At 37.8% G+C, this 13,640-nt stretch overlaps 1 protein-coding gene across 1 annotated transcript in view; it reads right to left on the bottom strand.

The window, feature by feature from the left end:
- RAD21 (RAD21 cohesin complex component) overlaps window positions 1-12,102 on the bottom strand; it is a 49,684-nt gene extending 37,582 nt beyond the window's left edge. The window contains exon 1 of the mRNA XM_082858965.1: window positions 12,032-12,102. The gene's annotated coding sequence lies outside the window, so the exon portion shown is untranslated. The remainder of the gene's footprint in view (window positions 1-12,031) is intronic.
- Between the last annotated feature and the right edge of the window lie 1,538 nt (window positions 12,103-13,640).

The raw sequence follows: 13,640 nt of genomic DNA on the forward strand, positions 1-13,640 counted from the left end.
AATTTCGTTCTCAGACTATTTGAAATATTACCTTGGAACTACAATTAAAATAAATGTTAGTGGGTTTAAGGAAGGCTACCACAACAGAAATTCAATGTCTTTGAATCTTTCCTGATTCCTGGACCTTTGCAAAATAATATATACTATTTAATTTTAATGTACTGGATTACCAGGCTCGGAAATTTGGCCTTACATGTTTAACATTACAACTGATAGGCTGATTTATTTTGGAAGTCAGTAGACTCCTGACATTTTTGTAAAATAAAGATAGCCCATGCAGAATTCCTATGAATGACCTAAAGAAGATGTGTCAGTCAGGGTCTAGCCAGGAGACAGAAATAGCTCAGTAAATTGAGTGGAACATTTCAATATAAAGAATTATTATCTAATAATGAACTAATAGCAGGGAGTAACTATTAAGGGATAAATAATTAATAGTTAACTAAATAACAGGAGATTACAGCTTAGCAATAAAGTGAACTCAACAGAACACAAGAATAGCAGAGGTAGGGAGGAGCTACTACTTCTACAGCTGAGTCTCATACCCATGGAAGGAAAAGACTTGGAAGGAGGCCAACACTGCTATCCAGACCCTGTTGGAGAGGGTGTGGCTGTGGCCTACTTAGTAACAGAGAATTTGCTGAAGTGCCACCAGCCAGGTCTGGCTGGAAACCACCTGTTGGGGCCCTAGTAAAACTAGTTGGGAATCAGCCCTCTGGGATGCTGGTGAGGCTCACTGGTAAGTCACTTTCTGAGCTGCTAGTGAGATTCTGCATGGTGCTGGCTAAACTTGTTGGTGCATGAGTGCCACTGGGTGTCCCATATGCTGCTTTCTGTTCCACGCCCCCTGCTGACAAAGCCTAACATTGCACTAGCTGACAAGAGAAAATATTTGCATGGTCCAGCTCCTGTATCACAAAGCAAAACAAAGGTGAACTTGGAGCTCAGGGACAATAAATTGATAACTGGCACAGATGGTGATCTATGACTATTTGAGGGAAGAACCCAGGTTTATGGTTATGAGGGAAAGTTTTAGAGGTGGTTATTTATGTAATACAAAGAAGCAGAGTGATTAGTTTGAGAACAAAAGCTTAGCAATGGCTGAACCAGGAAACCTGTAATAACCGAAAAATAGATATGTTGAGGGTTATCTGAATTTGCAAGCCCAGAAGTTCCTAAAACAGGAAATTCTCTCTTGGAGCAGACCCAAAGATAATGCCAAAAGCAGGTCTATACAATTAAGTATGAGTCAATATCACATGTTCTAGATAAAGTGTTCTGTTGCATGAAGAATTGCAGACATCAGCAAACAGGTGATTTTGTTTGTTTGTTTGTTTATCTGGGGGTGCTGCTGTGAAATCAGACCAGGCCTATTTTTCAGGACCTGGAAAAAAGATAGTTTTCCTTTTAGGGGTGTATCAATGAAGAATGCTTTTTTCTGCAAGTAATAAATAACCTTTTTTTTTTTTTCCTACAAGTAATAAATAACAGTGGTTTCAGGGAAAAAGAATATCCAACATTTATGTTGGATATTAATCCCTTATGGGTCATATCATTTGCAAATATTTTCTCCCATTCAGTAGTTTGTCTTTTCATTTTGCTGATGGTTTCCTTTGTTGCATAAAAGCTTTTAAGTTTAATTAGGTCCAATTTGTTTATTTTTGTTTTTATTTCCTTTGCTTTACGAGATGGATCCAAAAAAATATTGCTACAATTTATGTCAAAGAGTGTTCTGCCTATGTTTTCCTCTAGGAGTTTTATAGTATCTGGTCTTACACTTAGGTCTTTAATCCATTTTGAATTTATTTTTGTATATGGTGGTATAGAATGTTCTAATTTCATTCTTTTACATGTAGCTGTCCCATTTTCCCAGCATCACTTGTTGAAGAGACTGTCTTTTCTCCATTGTGTATTCTTGCCTCCTTCGTCATAGATTAATTGACCATAAGTGTGTGGGTTTAGTTTTGGGGGCTCTCTATCCTGTTTCATTGATCTATGTGTTTGTTTTTGTTCTAGTACCATACTGTTTTGATTCCTGTAGTTTTGTAGTATAGTCTGAAGCCAGGAAGTGTGATTTCTTCAGATCTGTTCTGCTTTCTCAAGATTGTTTTGGCTATTCGGGGTCTTCTGTGTTTCCATACAAATTTTAAAATTATTTGTTCTAGTTCTATGAAAAATGCCATTAGTATTTTGATAGGGATTGCACTGAATCTGTAGATTGCCTTGGGTAGTATGGTCATTTGAATAATACTGATTCTTCCAGTGCAAGACCATGGTATATCTTTCCATCTATTTGTATCGTCTTCAATTTTTTTCATCAGTGTCTTACAATTTTCTGAGTACAGGTCTTTTACCTCCACAGCTCAACATCAAAAAAACAAACAACCCAATTAAAAATTGGGCAGAAGGACTGAATAGATATTTTTCCAAAGAAGAAATGCAGATGGCTAACAGGCACATGAAAAGGTGCTCAACATTGCTAATTAGCAGGGAAATACAAATCAAAATCACAATGAGATATCAAATCATCCCTGTCAGAATGGCTATCATAAAAAAGTCTACAAATAACAAATGTTGGTGAGAATGTGGAGAAGGAAAACTTGTATGATGTTGGTAGGAATGTAAATTGGTGCAGCCACTGTGAAAAACAGTATGGAGGTTTCTTAAAAGACTAAAAATAGAACTACCATATGACTCAGCAATTCCACTCCTGGGTATACATCCAAAAAAAACAAAAACAGTATTTCAAAAAGATATATGCACCCCAATGTTCATAGCAGCACTATTTATAATTGCCAAGATATGGAAGCAACCTAAGTGTCCATCAACAGATGAATGGATAAAAAAGATGTCATACACACACACACACACACACACACACACACACACACTGGAACACTACTCAGCCATAAAAAAGAATGTAATTTTGCCATTCGCAGCAACATGGATGGACTTTACGCTAAGTGAAATAACTCAGAGAAAGATAAATACTGTGTGATATCACTTATATGTGGAATCTAAAAAATACAACAAAATAGTGAATATAATAAAAAAGAAGCAGATTCACAAATATAGAGAACAAACTAGTGCTTACCAATGGGGAGAGGGAAGAGGGGAGGGGCAATATAGGGGTAGGGAATTAAGGGGCACAAACTGTTAGGTATAAAATAAGCTACAAGGATATACTGTACAACATAGGGAATAGAGTCAATATTTTATAATATATTATAAAACTATAATAACTATAAAGGAAGTATAACCCTTAAAATTTGTGAATCACTATATTGTACACCTGTAACATGTAATATTGTACAGCAACTATACTTCAATAAAAAAGAGGGAAAAAACTCCAAATATAAATTTGCACTCAAAAGGAAAAAAAAAAGGGGAATAAAACATTTAAGTACTCACATAACAAAACATCTGGAGGAAAAAGCTCCTTGATAACCTCAAAGACCAACATTCTTTACATCTTCCTGCCCTATCATCCTTGGAATACTGGCTTTATGGTTGGAACATGATGCCTGTTGCTCTAGGTATCATTTCACCATTTAAGACAAGAAGAAGCAAGAAAGGAGTTGACATCTACGTACGTGCTCAACGGACATCATTGGTATCAAACTGCTTGACAAATATTTATTGAACCATGTGTGTGGCAATGTGTCAGGCTGTGGAATTTAATGATTAATTTAAAAAATGTATATTCCGGGTCCTTTAGCAAATCCTACAGACTCAAATATGAGACTTCTCCTTCCTAGGGTTTCCTTTTCCATAATGCTCATGCCTGACTCTTCACAAAGGAGAATCTTTCTCGCTGTAGTTCCTCTGCCCTGAGTCCACCTGATACATTCTGGGAGTTACCCTATTTATTTATACTTACAATATCATACGTTTAGGATAATAATTTATCTAACGGTGTTTTGCGACAGAATTCTCTAATATAAAACCTTTTTTAAAGATATAATTTTTATTGATGGTAGCCAAGGTAGTTATTCTCTCTTTCCCTCTTTCTCCCTTCTTCTCTCTTTTAAACCTAATAAGCTATTATGTTAGGCGCTATGAGACCGCCATTTTGTTTGTTTGTTTTTGTTTCTGCGGTACGCGGGCCTCTCACTGTTGTGGCCTCTCCCGTTGCGGAGCACAGGCTCTGGACGCGCAGGCTCAGCGGCCACGGCTCACGGGCCCAGGTGCTCCGCGGCATGTGGGATCTTCCCGGACTGGGGCACGAACCCGTGTTCCCTGCATCGGCAGGCGGACTCTCAACCACTGCGCCACCAGGGAAGCCCAAGAGACCGCCATTTTTAAAGAGCATTCTCTTTGTGATAAAGGTCTGATTTCCGTCTGAGTAGTGGGAAATGTATTGACTTTGACAACCAAGAGAGAAACTCTATTTTTAGAAATAACTTTCAATAATATTGACAATTTCTCATGATCTAACTTACAACTTTGGAAGGGACAGTTCCTTCTGTACGTTTTGGGACCCAATTCTTTTTTTTTTTTTTGGCCACACCATGTGGCTTGTGGGTTCTTAGTTCCCCAACCAGGGATTGAACCTGGGCCCTTGGCAGTGAAAGCGCCAAGTCCTAACCACTGGACCACCCAGGAATTCCCTGGGAACCAATGAACCAATTCTTAAAAACTCATGGAATAACTCTTTAAATAAATGGGAGAAAAAACACAGTGTGTTAAAACTGCAATATATAAAGAAAAAAAGTACAATATAATTAACTCACAGGTTATTTAATAGCTTTGTATTACTAACTTTCATACCCCTGAAAATATGTTGGTCCTTTTCATCCTCTGATCCCTTCAGCTTCATCTGCTTTCTATATTATGGAATCTCCTCTTACCAGGTTTGTCTTTTCAGAGGAGCAGCCTGTCCTTGGCTTGCCTATATAATATTATACAAATAAATGGAGAGGATTTTCCCTCTATGATGTTTTTCTGAGATGGTTTTCTCTTTGAAAAATGTTTTCAGTTTCAAAAACAAACTCCACAGATGTACAAAAAAAACCCCCAATAAACCAACTAGACACAGAGTTTAGCTGCTTCAACAGAATGTGCAAAAGACAGGAAGCAGCAGCCAGATTCTCAGGCTCTGATTGTCCCAAATCACACAAGTCATCAACTGAGTAATCAGAAAAGGAAAACAAGCCATTTTTAGTTGAAAGAAGATTTGAATCCATAATATGCACTGTAAGCCCACAATGGATGGTTTATAACCAAACAGCCGATTTTTGTGACTTAATTTGAGTTTCCCGGTACAACATATCTTGAAAATTGCACAAAAATATCATACAGAATATATTATGCAAAATGCTCAAATACTGAGATGCAAGATTTTCTTGCCTCTTGGGAGCAGTCTTAACAGTCATCCGTACCAGGTGCAAACTATTCCAGGCAGAGGGTTGGGCTGGAAAGAATATATTTTTTCATCAGTTCCAGAAATCTATCTTTCTGAGGGATTAGGAGGAGAAATTTCTAGAACTGTGTAGGTGTTTCTGAGTCATTGGAAGAGGAATCTAGAATTGTTGATTTAGTTTGTGGGATCATATAAACTCAGGCTTGACTTACTGCTGTCATTTAGTGTTCCTGGTGATCAGTTTTCTTGATGTAAAATGGGGGTATATTCAGGGCTCAGTTGTAGATAATAGGAAACATTTGGGCAAACTAAGATGAATAAGATAGATTGTGAAGAAGAGCTGACTCTCTCTGGGTCTCCAGGAGAGACTCCCAGAATAACTGAGAGCTACCTTCTAAAGAAAGGGCTACCTCTGCAACTGTCAGGAAGCTGGGGAATCAGGAAGGCACTGTTGGTACACTTTGTTCCAGAATCACACTACCTTAGCTATGGACCCGTGTTAGAAGTGTTCACCAGCATTAGAGCTCCAGAGACAGACCATGCCTACTAAATCCACTCCAGCAAAACCATGTTATTGGCATCCCCACCTTTCCTTCCTTTTATTTACTAAATGAACACAACACACATTTGCTGAGTCTTATTACAACAAATGAGTAAAATACATAGTACATTAGAAGGTGACAACTGCCATGGAGAAAAATAGTGTACAGGATGGGAGTACAGAGTATTGAGGGGGTGAAGGAAGTCTCCCTGAGAAAATGATATTTATGTGAAGATCTGAAGGAAACCAGAGGATGAGCCCTGTGAGTCCCTAGGGAAGAAGTGTCTGGGAGAGGGAACAGAAAGTACAAAGGCTCTGAGACAAGAGGTTCCCTGGAAGTTTCAAGGAACAGAAAGGAGATCCGCTTGGCTGAAGTGGAGTCAGTTAGGGGATGAGCCCTCTATCAGAGATTACACTTACTCCAAAGTGCAAATTTCTTAAGAGGTTTCTTAAGTAATTTATTCCTTGGTTTGCTATATAGACCATGTATATATTTTGAACTAGGATATTCAAAGACTTGAATAGAATTTAAACTAATACATGCTTCTTGAAATGAAAGAACAGATCTATTAATACTAATATATTTGAAGCTACTGCTTTCAAATAATATTCTGTGCTATTAAAGATGTCATATCTAGTTTGGCATTGTTTCTTTATATTTTTTAGATTTTTATCATCATAAAAAATTTAAAAACACGTATCTGTCTTTGATGCAACATGTTTGTGTGAAGCGTTAATGAGTTACATGATTGAATTCTACATTTTGGAAGATTCTTACAATAGGTTTCATCTTCATTATAGTACAACTATTACATCCAAAAGAAAATCTGAGTATAAGTTGTCAGATGCATCACTGAAACACATCTCAAGGATGGAGAATAATGAGCAGGCTGGCTTTGACAAATACTTCTTTTCAATGGAAAGCTAAAAGTGAACAAAATAAACTCATTTCTGTGGGAGATAGCAACTTACATTTACCTTCCTTTGACAAAATACTTCACCCTCACAAATAATTTGCATATTCTAAGAATACTGGTTTTTGTCTGAGACACAACTGATCTTATTGTAAAAACCATTGCACTGCCATCATAATCAGGTGTTACCCTAGGGATTTAGAGGAACACATGGAAGGTGGGCTGAGGAGAAAACTACACGAAAGACGTCTAAGAGACAGAAGGTGCTAGAGCACGGTTTCTCAAACTTGGCATAATTATCATTGTGCCATTTGTGGCAGCTGTCTGGTATCCAGGATATTTAGCAGCATCTCTGGCCTCTGTCTACTAGTAACATCTCCCTCCTCCTCCTTATGGGACAACCCAAAAAGTCTCCAGATTGAGGACCACTGACTTAGAATCAGAAGAGTGAAACAACTTAAAAAACTGATCTGAGCTCAAAATCTGGAAGAGACAGCTCCACCTACGGATCTGGGACCAAAAGGACTCACTGGGGCTTCCCTGGTGGCGCAGTGGTTGAGAGTCCTCCTGCCGATGCAGGGGACGCGGGTTCGTGCCCCGGTCCGGGAGGATCCCACATGCCGCGGAGCGGCTGGGCCCGTGAGCCATGGCCGCTGAGCCTGCGCGTCTGGAGCCTGTGCTCCACAACGGGAGAGGCCATGGCAGTGAGAGGCCCGCGTACCACAAAAAAAAAAAAAAAAAAGGACTCACTGAACGGAGACATAAAGAATTTAAAATTAAATCTTAGAGGCAATTTTAGTATGATTTGCAACTCCAGTTAAATAATTATTGGTAATAATCATTAGTTTAACATGTGTACAAGTTTTTGTGTAGACATGTTTTTAACTCTTTTGAGTAAATACCAGGGGAGTAGGATTTCTGGATCATATGGTAGAATGTGTTTAGTTTTGTAAGAAGTTGCCAAACTGTCTTCCAAAGTGGGTGTACCATTTTCATTCCTATCAGCAATGAAAGTTCCTGTTGCTCCACATCTTAACCAGCATTTGGTGAGGTCAGTGTTGTAGATTTTGGCCATTCTAATAGGCGTGTAGTGGTGTCTCACTGGTGTTTTAATTTGCATTTTCCTGATGACATGTGATGTGGACCATTTTTTCATATGCTTATTTGCCATCTCTGTATCTTCTTTGGTGAGGTATCTGTTAAGGTCTTCGGCTCATTTTCTAATTGAGTAGTTTTCTTACTGTTGAGTTTAAAGTTCTTTGTATATTTTGGATAAAAGCCCTTTATCAGATATGTATTTTGCAAGCATTTTCTCCTAGTCTTTTTTTATTTTCTTAATAATATCTTTTGCAGAGCAGAAATTTTTAATTTTAATGAAGTCCAGCTTATCGATTATTTCTTTCATGGATTGTGCTTTGTTGCTTTATCTAAAAAGTCATCACCAGGACTTCCCTGGTGGTCCAGTGGTGAAGAATCTGCCTTAGAATGCAGGGGACACGGGTTCGATCCCTGGTTGGGGAACTAAGATCCCACATGCCACGGGGCAACTAAGCCCGCACGCCGCAACTATTGAGCTCGTGCACCTCAACTAGAACCCACGTGCCACAAGCTACAGAGCCCACGCGCTCTGGAACCCGAGTGCCACAACTACAGAGCCCATGTGCTCTGGCATCTGCGCACCACAGACAGAGAAGAGAAAACCCACATGCCACAACTAGAGAGAAGCACGCGCACTGCAAAGAAAGATCCCACATGCCTCAATGAAGATCTGGTGTGCCACAACTAAGATCCGACGCAGCCAAAAATTTTAAAACTAAATAAATAAAATAATAAATAAATCTTTAAAAAGTCATCACCAAACCTAAGGTCGTTTAATTTTCTTCTATGTTATCTTCCAGGAGTTTCGTGTTTTGCATTTAAGTCTGTGATCCATTTTGAGTTAATTTTTGTGCAGAGTGTGAGGTCTAAGTTTTTTTTTTTTTTTTGGCATGTGGATACAGTATCCAGTGGTTCCAGCGCCATTTGTTGAATGGTGAAAATTGACAGCAGAGAGGCTTAGTAATATCCAAGATCACTAGGAAAGGGTAGAATTTATATTTATTTATTTATATGTATACTTATTTATTTATTTAAAAATTTTAATTTGTTTATTCACTTGGCTGCGCCAGGTCTTAGTTGCAGCACGTGGGATCTTCGTTAACACATGCAGGATCTTCGTTGCGGCATGTGGGCTCTTAGTTGTGGCATAGGGTATCTAGTTCCCTGACCAGGGATCGAACCTGGGTCCCCTGCATTGGGAGTGTGGAGTCTTAACTGCTGGACCGTCAGGGAAGTCCCAGAAGTTATATTTAAACACTGAAAGTCTAGCTTTGAAGACTGTACTTTTTTTTTTTTTTGGCTGTGGTGGGTCTTCATTGCTGCAGGTGGGCTTTCTCTAGTTGCGGTGAGCCAGAGCCACTCTTCATTGCAGTGCGTGGGCTTCTCATCGCGGTGGCTTCTCTCGTTGTGGAGCACGGGCTCTAGGCACACAGGCTTCAGTAGTTGTGGCTTATGGGCTCTAGAGCGCAGGCTCAGTAGTTGTGGCGCATGGGTTTAGTTGCTCCACAGCATGTGGGATCTTCCTGGACCAGGGATTGAACCTGTGTCCCCTGCACTGGCAGGCGGATTCTTAACCACTGCAGCACCAGGGAAGTCCCATGTAGACTGTACTTTTAACTGCTGGGCTAATGTTGGTAATTCTTGCCAATAATTATAATAATGATATGGATAATCACTGCTATTTCTTAAGCATTTGCTACATTAAAGGCATTTTGATAGGTGGTGAGTGAAACTAGACATGGTACCGTTTAGTTTCTAGAAATAAATATTATATTTCCATCTATATTATTTATTATGCTATAGGTAATATTTTTTATCCCATTTCAATGATGGAGAAACTAAGGCTTAGGGAGGTTTAGTATCTGCTAGTAAGTGGCAGACGCACTCTTTGAACAGAGGTCTGACTCCCTAGCCCATGGGTTCAACTGTCAGCTAATAACTTACTTAACTTTTGGAAATTTAGTTTTGCCAGTGGTCTCTGCTGCATCCTGCAGGTCCTTCCTACGAAAGGGAAATAAAACAACTCTTTGCCTGAGTCCAAAGATAGGATCAAAATCCCCATGTCGCCTTTAAATTGTTCAACCCATCCCAGACTGCATTTATTACTCTTATTTTCAATACAGGCCACAGAGACCAAGTAGTCTGCTTCATGAAATATGGAATAGCAGGAGGAGACTTTTGTTTTCTAATGGGGAAGTGGAGGATGCCAGCAATAACTTCCCATGTTTCCATTAAGATGTACTATTGGTGCTTGCATTCATAGAGTTGAATCCATAAATTTATAGAAAATTATACTCATTTTCTTCATCTCAGAAATCAAGTTTCCAAGTAGGAAAGCAAATTGACTTTCACATAATTTTCTTAGCTCATTTCAGTTGAGGAGCCTTTTACTATCTGAAGTTTTCTGAGTGTAGCTCAGAGGCAAATGAATCTTTCACTTTAAATAGCATGAAACATCTGAGAGTTAGTTCTTATCTGTTAAATTAATAGTTCATGGAATTCCATGCACTGTAGAGTTTGTCCTAAATTCACGGTAGAATGAAAGTCCTTCTCTCTGATGGAAAAACTTTCACTGCTGTGCTGAGATTGGTTTTGCCCAAGATTGCATTTTGCACATTGATTTAATTAGGTGATTCTCATTCTGTTTTACTTTAAGATGATGTCTCTATGAGATGAGATGAAGTGAATGTTTTTTAACAGAGATATGATGCAGACAAGAATTAGTTATTAGCTAATATCAGAGATTGTTGATCCAGTCATTAGACTGCCAGGCTGAAGTGACCGAGATTAAGAGATACTTTTCAAGAGCACTCTTCAGATGGTAAAAATTGAACAATGTTCCACATGAGTTCTTCCCTCTACATTACAGTTTCACATTTTAGAATTCAAAACAAATGGTAAATGTGAAATTCTCTATTAAAAACTTTCTATAATATATACTCTGTTAAAAATTTTCTGTGGAAAATTTATTTCACTAAAAACTTGCAAGCCCAAACATGCAACTCCAACATACAAAACTGTTCCCTTTTGTTCTAAACATAGCACTGTTCTCCAGATGGGGTCCAACCTTCACAGAAGAAACCTTATTGATCCCCTCTCTCATTATAAATCTTTAATAATGATATGGAAGACCCAAACATAGTGAAAAATAAGGACTGAATGTTAATTGCATTTGAAAATAGGTTGTGTTCATATTAGTTTTTTGGACCACTTTTAACCCACACTAAGCTTACTGTCAATAAAAGCCCTTCTGATTGTAAAAAATTTATTATTATACCTGCTGCTGCTAAGTCACATCTTCCTATATTTGTGCAACTGTTTCTTACATTTATCCTTAGTTAATTTCTTATTGGTGTGTTTTTGGTTCATCTTAGTACATGGAGATATTTTTTTAGTTTTGATTTTGTCAACAGTGTTATCTGGAAGTTTTGGGGGTATAACTTTATCCAAGTCATTAACAATAAACAATGAAGCATATAAATATTAACCAGCCAGCACCAAGGACAGAGTCAATATATAGTTAGAGCAGTTGGATTGATTCTGTTATCATGTGTATATTTACGTGGACTCAACTTTAGCATTGATGTACACTTTTCTAACAAAAGACTAATTCATACCCCAGAAGGCCAAGGGACTGATTTGTAACAGAAGATTTAACTGCTGTGACTAATGTTATCATCATATCCACCAGCTGAAATTCTTCCTATTGTCAAGATATCTGGGACTCCAACTCAATAATCAGAATGATTCTCATCCTGAGAATGATCTTGCAGAGCTAAATCAAGCTGAACTCACCTAAGAATTATTTCATCTTTTTGTATTCACCCATATAGATTATCAAGAAATCTTGATTTACCAATTGGTTGTGTATCATATGTCAATTTGGGATTTTTTTGGTTTGAATTTGCAACCTATTTTCCCCTAGTAATGATATTACCATGGTGGTTAAATTCCCAGCTATTCCAATAAAACTTGTTTGAGCTGTAATGTGGATAAAACAATGTACTTTTAGCAAAAACAGATAGAAAATGGTAGCTGTCTTAAAACTAATAATTAAACAAAATAAACACAATGAATGAAAACTTGCTCATAAAATATTCACAAAAATTCTCCTACCTTCAATTTCTCTTGTGGTAAGCTGGTCCCAGTCTGCTTTCAACAGTTTTGCTCCATCCTCACGGCACACTGGGTATACCTACAAAGTGGAATTTATTACACTGCACTGTAATTATCAACTTATTTTGCACTCTTCCTTACTAGGAGAATCTTCTGTAAACTCTGACTTGCTAATGGAGGTTTTCAGACATTAAAAAAAAAGGTTTTGGAGGATTTAATTATGAGCATGATGCAAGCAAAAAAGGCCTCTAGAAGGCCAGTTCAAAGATTCACTCTTGGCAAGAACACTTATAGGAAAAGAGGATGGTTGTCTAATATTTGTTGAACTATATAAAATAATGTTTCATAACAACCACCAAGTGAGAGTCAGCCGGGAGGGTACATGACTGGTTTCTCAGTATTAAACCCGTTAAGCCCTAAAATTGCTTATGCATTTTATCAGGAGGGCTAATTTCTTCCCAGAGGAAGGGTGGGAATAATGTAACAGAATAGGGTTCTGTACCGTACCAGGTTTTGGACAATTTGTTTTTTACAGACATAATGGGGTCTTGTACATATAAACAACCCTGATTAAAAAAAAAATATGTGGTTTGGTTCAGTCTTGTTAATGAACCCAAATTTAGCTCCCCATTCTTGGAGATCACAGGTATGTATTTATGAGGATATTACAGAGAGAGAATTTGTGTGTGTGTGGATGCTACACCCTTTCTATATATGGAATCAAGATCAGGAAGACTGTGCCCTCAAGCACTGTGATCATTTATGACAAAGCAGGTGTTACGGAGCATGTTGAAACAAAACAGAAAGAATGCAAGTGTTAATAGCATTACATTTCAAGCCAGTAAGGACTAGTTCAAAAATATGAAGACCTGAAAGACCTGCACCATATTAAAACTGTGGGGAAATCAATTTTGCCTTAAGAAAACAATACCACAGCAATGTATCCTGAACCACAGAAGAAGGCAATTAATAGGAAGGTTTATCCAATATGACTGGGTTTTAATTCTATGAATCTGATTTGTTTTGGAAGAAGATCTCTTTTGGAATATTTATTTATTCTTTTAAAAATATATTTAATGACATTTAAATCATTTTAACTCCCTATTTTATATGAGACCTTAATTTGTGCCAACCTACAGTTTGATTAAGTAAGATTTTTCAGGAAGGTACACCCCAAGGTTGACAAGATATTACTATGCAGGGCCAGGATCACGCTTAATTTGTTTTTACTTAGTAGGCAGTTGGAAATTTTTTGTTGGGTGAACTTACTGGATAAAGGATCAAATGTGTTCTGCAGGTCTGTTTGATCTATTAGGGGTAACCAGTATGTGCTACTGTGCCGAGTCCTTTGATGAATGAGTGAATGAATAAATGAATGAGTAAATGAATGAATAGAATTATCTGTTGGTCACCATCTGAGAGATGAGGATTCTGAGGTCACAAAGGTGGTTGCATCACTATTACCGTATTTGTCTTATCTTTAGTTACCACTCAATACTTTTTTGCTGATTTAAATCGAACATTCCTTATTCCTGTTTCAGGTGCCGTAACATTTTACATTTCCTGTTCTCTTTTTAATATATCATTTTAACTAAAATATTTTATTGAT

Source organism: Leucopleurus acutus, assembly GCF_964270905.1.
Source record: "Leucopleurus acutus genome assembly, chromosome: 17".
Taxonomy (NCBI): Eukaryota; Metazoa; Chordata; class Mammalia; order Artiodactyla; family Delphinidae; genus Leucopleurus; species Leucopleurus acutus.